Genomic DNA, 7,489 nt, shown 5'->3' on the forward strand with positions numbered 1-7,489 from the left:
CTCGTCGCCTTGCAATAGCCCTCGTGGCCCGTCGCCTGCAGGCCGGCCGAGGCCCTGCCCCAAGGCGGGCGGCTGCTGCTGCTGCGCGGGAAACGAACAACAGCTGATAAAAGCAGCCAGGGCCAGCGCGAGGCAAGTCTCGCGCAGCAGGGAAGCGGGCCCCCTCAGTGAGGCTCCGCGAGGCGACGCCCCGCTAGGTCGAGTGCTCGGGTGGGAGGGGGGCAGGGCTGAGTGTTAACCTGGAGCGCAGCAGGGCGGGGCGGTGTTGATGAAGGAGCAGCTGCTAACGTGAGCAGCAACGCCGCTTCCCGCTGCTCCGTTCCGCCTTTAAACGGCCCCGCTGCACGCTCAGGCCTCCCTCCCGGCAGCAATCTCAGGCGCGAAGCATGGAGCAAAGCGAGATACTTACCGTGAGCGGTGCCATCGCATCGGCTGTGCAGCTCCAAGAAGGACGCTTGCGAAGGTACAGTGCTGCGACACATCGCAAAGCGGCTCGGCTCGCACAGCGCAGTGCACCCAACGGTTAGCAAACCAACCCCCTTTCGTTCTCACCTACTGGTCTTAACTTAACAAGTAATGCTAGACACTGTTACCCGTCATACAGTCCAGGTATGGAAAGCACATTCACTAGTCCTCAAAACAAGGATGCTGTTGACACTCCCCTGTGGTGTCCGTGATTATTCCATTATTAGTTACAATGTGGTTTACCTTTTAGACTATTGATTCGGTTAGTCCCCGTCCCAGGTAACTGAGCAGATGTTTGGGCCCCAGCATGCACCTATTGAGTTCAGTGGCACAGGATACAGCCCTACATTTTAAATAATGTTTATATCAAATACAGTTGAGATAATGTAGTTTCTGTAAAGTGTCCTTATCGTCCTTAACTAGTCCCTTTATTCCTTACTAGTCCAGCACACCTGCCAGTTCTCTCCCAGGCTTTCTGCTAGTGCTATACTTAAAGAATGTCTTATTTGGTTTTTTTTGTGCTTGGCTCTTTGCTCTTCAGATTACATCTGCCCCCTCCCCATTTCCATCTTACCTTTTAAATGTCATAGTTTATGTTAAAGAGTTCCAGAGGGGTAGCCATGTTAGTCTGTATACAGCAAAAACGAGAGTTCTGTAGCACTTTAAAGACTAACAAATATAATTTCAGCAGGCATAAGCATATATTTCATATCCAAAGGCAACAAAGGGGTTGTCTGTGCCTTTGGATATGGGCTTCAGCCCACTTCCTCTGAGGAAGTGGGCTGAAACCCACGCAGCTTATGCCTGCTGAAATGTTCCTTTCTGAAGGACAGTGAAGGACTGGTAGAAATAATACAGCAAATATTGGCAACATATATAGGAGGCAACATATACATATCCAAAGGCAACAAATGGGGTTGACCAGGCAATTGAAGTCCTCCATTTTATTAGCACATTGACAGTGCACCTCATTTTATTTAACTCATTAATTAGACTTGTTGCCTGGCTACTTTTCCAGGGCTGTGGATGTGAGCACTGTACAAAATGTAAAGCAATAAACACATATACACTGTCAGCAGTGCGCAGAGAATCCACACGACAACTGCCTCAATCCTTCAGCTGCCAGAATAGCTCTCCTGGTTGCAGTACCAATAATCAGGAAAAAATACCTGCCCGCAAAGGTATGCCTTGCATTATGATCCAAAGGTGCCTATCCTGAGCTCTGATGGGCCATGAATAGGAGTAAATTTCATGTCATGATGGTCTTACATGTTTTCATAAGTCCCCATGAGTTCAGCCCTAGACACTGACAGCATCCCAGCTGTACCAACAGTGAATCAGTAAGAGGCAGATTCTAACACAGCCATAGCTTGGACTATTTAAAGTTTTATATATTGTATATATACTCACACACTGTGAGTTCTAAGGATATGCCATTTGTTTCCTGCTTGGTTAGGATACCTGCCTACACCAGAAGCTGTTTGTAAATCTTAATTAATGCCTGTGAATCACATCAGAATCCTCAAATGAAAGGCTCATGTGTAAAAGCAAAAATCTTATTTTTATTAATTGCAACATTGCAACACTGGCTTTTGAATCGTGGCAGATCTTAATTTTATTTCTTCTAAATCATTTTCAGATGTCTCAATCCCCAGCTAACTTTCCCACCGAGCTAAGCTACTGACAAGTTTTTTGCCAAGGGTGAGTGTCGGTTTGCATTTGCTTTACTTGTGCTACATTCTTTCTACCCATTGCGTGTGCTTCATCAAAGGCATGAAGTCTGATGGAACATTGTCTAATGGTGAAATGCGCTTGCAAATGATATAATAAAGATACCTGTCTCTTATATTACACTTTTCATCAGCAAATCTCAAAGCACTTTACAAAGGTCCCTATCATGATGAGCTTACAATCAACACCAGACTTTACAGAGAAAGGGATGAATATAAACAGTGGTGAAAGGCATGAAAGGATGAAGATCACAACAGTGAAAGATCATGAAATATGGTTGATGTTAGTCTCATGTCAGGTCCCAGATTTTAAAAAAATCATTTGTTAAAAACGCTTACACTGTCTCACTATGTGACTCAGCTGAAGTCCCTTAAGTTTTTTTGTGCCTCCATTTTCCCAACATAAAAGAAGGATAATACATATATGCCAGATTTTTTTGAAAGACAAGATGGGTGAAGAAATATTTTTTGAACCAACTGCTGTTGGTGAGAGAGACAAGCTTGTCCAATAAAACCTATTACTTCACCCATCTTGTCTCTCTAATATCCTGGGACAGACACAGCTACAACAAAATTGCATACTGATTTTTGAAGCACTTTGAAATCCTGGGCTGAAAAGAACTTTTGTTATAAATACAAAGTATTATTGGTCTTGTTACAACAAATGTGTTTTTAATTCTGGCATTTCAGCTTGTCACGTAACAGACTCTGAATTTTAAAGGGTGGGTTTCACAAAATAAAAAAACAAAACAAAAAGAGCGCAGAAAATAAACATTCCAAATGGCTGAAACCCCAGTTGCTGGGGTTTTTTGTTGTGGTTGCAGTTTTGGAGTAATTTCAATTTGGCTCTGAATTAAGCTTCATTATTAAATAGGAAAATAAAGACACAGAAAATAAAACTTTGATCAATACCATCCCCATGAAATGAACAGGTTTGGAAGTCGCTGCCTTAATGCTGCTGAGGTGGGTTCCTTGTCACCCTTCAGACTTTTCTGGTAACACCCAGAGAACGATTTTTTTTGTTTGTGATCCAGACAAAGAAAAACTAAAGTGAATTGTCTATTTATTATTCAGTTTCTGCTCTCCAGCTGGAATTATAGATGAGCCACTTCTGTAAGTGACAAGGGAAATTTTTCTTATTGCAGTGTATTATTTGTAGAATTCAGTTCTTGCTACAAAGCCTAGGCAGCACTAGCTGCTACTCATTACTGTATGTCTTTGCTAGAGTTGATTATTAGACTCCTGTGGTGAAGACAACAGGAACTAGTGAAGGCAGTGTGGTCTGGCAGACGGAGCACAGGTCTCTGGGTTGTATTCTCAGCTCTGCTACTGACTTAGGCAAGTCACCTAGGGCTTGATCCACAAAGGGACTTTGGAGCAGCAATGCTTAGCATTGCAATACCTAACTCCTTCAGCACCTTGCCAGGCAATGGAATTCACAGCCCTTAGTTAGGTGCCAAAGCTTAGTCCCCATGCATTCTATGACAGAGTTAAGTGACTAAGCAAAGGACTCACAGAAGCCAGCACGCTGAGCGGGGGAGCCACTCCTGGAGTTAGGACTGACACAGTTATGCCAGCAAAAAACTTTTAAATGTCAACCAGGCCTGAGACTCCCAAGAATCAGATAACTACCAGATGGTAAGGCTTCTAGTTGATATACATTATTTTAGATGCAGAAAATTGATCCAAAAAATCCGTTCGCACCTGACAAACAGAAAAGATTTTATCGAATGACAAGTGTCACTTTCAGAGCCAAGTAAATGATTCTTAATCATTTGTTCAACAATTTTGGCCATTTTTTTCTCTGTGCAATTTGTCCATGACAGAGTGCAAATTCCTTCAACAAATAGTTTTTGCCCTGTGTATTGTTTCCATTAAATATTGTCAATATCATAACTGAGAAACAATTAATAATTCACAGTACAACTGATTATACTTATTTATACAACTTATATAACTGAATACTAACTTCACTAACCACAGCCCCAATCCTGCAACTGGATCATCATGGGCAAAACTTTGGAGTCCTATTGACTAATGGTTGATCCAAAGGTCTCTGTGTGAGAGGACGAGTCCACACACACAAAGCTTATTGCAGAATTAATTGCAAAGACAGCATGTCTCTTACATTGTATTGTTTGTAATTCACAATTTATATTATTTTGGTGAATAATCTACACAAATTGCAAATTCTACAGCTGAATCTTCAATTTGAAGTTTGCTTTTGTGGAGGACGAAAACTAAAATTTCAAAGCATCAGGCGTTTAAATGTTTTTAGAAAGTGATCACCAACGAGTCACAAATACAGTTGAAATGAAATTCACTTTCAAATTCAAATACATATTCACAGAATTTTTCTCCCACTGTTTATTCATTCCTACTTATCTCGGGCCTGATCCTAAGCCATTGAATCAATAGAAAATTTTCTACTGATTCAATAGCTTTGGATTGGGCCCCTGGTCCTTGACTGTGCCAGAAGAAAAATACAATTTCATCATGTCCTACGTAGATGACCTGGATCACCAACTCCCCCTCTACCTCCCACAGCTTCAGAGCCTATGAGACGAACAACGAAATAATTATGAAACACTGTCACGCAAGGGTATCTGTTAATTCAAAAGCTTGCATAAACCATCTGTCAGGTTTTTACATCTCCTTTACCATGAACCTATTGCAAAACATCTGAGGAGCAGAGGAAGAAGCAGCATTTGTGAATATAAAATGGTCTCTATGTAAAGAGAATATCTGAAAACTTACTGCTTTTCCTTGTGCGGGATGACTGACAAATCCCAACTATGTAGGCTGTGTCTAGTAATGTTAGCACCTCCAAACAAAAGAATAACTGTGCATCAGATATGAAGAGCTGTGATTTTTGGAGGGGACCATTATATAAATATATTTTTACAAGACCTACATTTTAGACCTGGTCTCTCCACTAATTTTCAACTTTGAGACTGATGTCCACTAATGTAAGCCTTAGTGATTCTCTTTTCATAGCAAGGATGGTCTTGTGATTAAAGCATTGGATGGGGACTCAGGTGATCTTGATTCAGCTCCCAGCTCCTCCACAGATTCACTGTGTGACCACTGACAAATCACTTTATCAGCCTAAGCTTCAGTTCTGCAGCTGTAAAATGGGGATTATATTTCCCAACCTGGCAAGGGTGCTGTCAGACTATATTAATTAATGAACTATGTGAATTTACTGTGGCATATGGGCCATAGAAATAGACAGACAGACCTGTGCTATGCAGTAGATGATCATAATTATCCCTGCTGGCCCTGAAATCTATGAAGCCACTCAGTATTCTGGTGCAAGATCTGTTTGCAATTTGCACTGTGGATCTTTTTCCAGTTTTTATAAAAGCCTTATATTCAGGTTGCCAATTTTCAGTCTTTTTGTTTTTTCTCCTTAACTCTGCTATTTTGGGGTGCTTGACCAGTCACTGTTCCCTTCTCTGTCTCACTTCTTTAATACTCAATGGTAAGCAATCTTTTTGAAATAGTAGACTATTGCTGTTATGTAACTTTCATTGCAGACTGGAGTAACTGGGCTAACTTCCCCAGATTATAAAAGTAGATATGAATAACATTTGTTGCATGTAACGTTTTTCTGGTAAAGAGTGCACATTCAGGGACACTAAAATATTTCACAAATTTGCTTTGATGTCAACAAATATTTTTGGTCAAAAAAAGAAATAAATAATCCCAAAATAATGCATATTTTTTCAATATTTTCCAAATGAAATGTTTGGAAAAGTCATGTTGAACTGAAAAAATCATTTCAAAATTTTCTTAAATTTTATTTAAAAAACAATAAGAAACATTTTTAAATGGTCAGACTAAAAACAATACATTGGTCTGACCCAAAACAATTTTTTCCTGACTTCTTAGTTAGCTGAAACTTTTTTAAAAATTGGTTTGGTTTGACCCAAAATGTGTTTTCCCCAGCATCGCCAGAGAACTGGATTGTCCACTGTTTGCCAGCTCTATATAAAATATAGATTAAAAAATATAGAATATTTTTATATAGAATAAAATATAGATGTATATAGATTTATATATAAAAATATAAATATAAAAATATATTTCTGAATTCTAAGAGAACATAACTGTGTTTACAAATCTCAGGTGAGCCATTGAGTTGAAATCATCCAAACTGAGTGTTCTCAAGTGCTTCCACTAGATGGTGCAGCATCTTCATGGATCAAAGGATGAAAAGGAGACTGAAATGTAGAAAGGAGAGAAGCTTCCATTCTCTGACATACTCTCATCATCAGTGGCAGTTTCTGTGGTGATTAGAGAAGGTAAGCGTAATGGGACCAAAGTCTGCTTTCCTTGGCAGAGGTGCTCCTTGTCAGTCAGGGCTGAGCACACCAGAGGGGCAATGTAGGAAAGTTCTTTTCATTTGCTTTGTTACTAATTTTCCAAGGTGCAGTACAAAAATATGTATAAATGAGTCAATCACTAAAGAGAAGCTCTGAGACCTATACACAGAATTGCTGTAATATCACATGCTATGCCTGAAATCCTGACAGAATTTATTACATTAGGAGATCATTTACAAAAGCAGAACACAAGAGTGTTACTAGGCTGTGCTCCTTATGGATTATTGAATGAAGCCAGACGGAAAAGGTGGGGAAATGAAATTCCACTTTAAACCTACACTCATCCTAACCCAGAGAAAAGGAATGGAACTCAAGTACAGCAGGACTCAGCTTTTGTCTGTTCCCTAGTGAGCTGCTCAGCTATTTTAGCCTCCCTTCTAGAAAGTGTTTTAATGCCAAGCTTCTCCTTTTTGCACCAGTTGTTTGGCTTCAGATACTAACTTTAGTAGCTGTGGCCTGGGTATATGACAGGATTTAGGCTCCTAATTTCCACTGAATTCAATGGATATGAGCCTGTATGTCTAAGCACCTGATATGGGGTACAAATCTGAAACCTATCAACTAGTCAAGAGAAAAAAATGTTGGAATATATTGTCCCCACAAACAAGGAGGCTCCAGCTAGAAAAGAGCAGGCATTATGGAGCTAAAGGTTCTTGGGAATTTTGATCCCTCCGGAGAAACGAATACAGTTCAGTATAAATTAGTAGATACCAACTGAAGGGTTCTAAAGGAGTCTAAGGGTAGATCTACACTGCGATGTAAGCCTAGGGTTAGTAGAATTTGAGTTAGTGGAACCTGGGTTTGTTAACCTACAGCTTGAGCATCAACACTCATTTGTAACCCCACGTTAGGAATTATTGAACCCTGGGTCCCAACATGAGGATCCAGCATCTTCACTGCATTATG

The 7,489-nt window shown here is 40.3% G+C and overlaps 1 long non-coding RNA gene across 2 annotated transcripts; it reads left to right on the top strand.

Annotated features, from left to right (window-relative positions):
- Nucleotides 1-289: 289 nt before the first annotated feature.
- LOC137165221 (uncharacterized) lies at nucleotides 290-6,496 on the top strand. Of its 2 annotated transcripts, none has more exons than XR_010923305.1 (3): nucleotides 290-522; nucleotides 2,105-2,166; nucleotides 6,327-6,496. It is a non-coding gene; the product is annotated as an uncharacterized lncRNA (long non-coding RNA). The 2 variants fall into 2 exon arrangements; XR_010923304.1 differs by having other exon boundaries at nucleotides 290-463.
- The last annotated feature ends 993 nt before the right edge of the window (nucleotides 6,497-7,489 follow it).

Source organism: Emydura macquarii, unplaced genomic scaffold (assembly GCF_026122565.2).
Source record: "Emydura macquarii macquarii isolate MOO-44397 ecotype Brisbane River unplaced genomic scaffold, CSIRO-AGI_Emac_v2 contig_2768, whole genome shotgun sequence".
NCBI lineage: Eukaryota > Metazoa > Chordata > Testudines > Chelidae > Emydura > Emydura macquarii.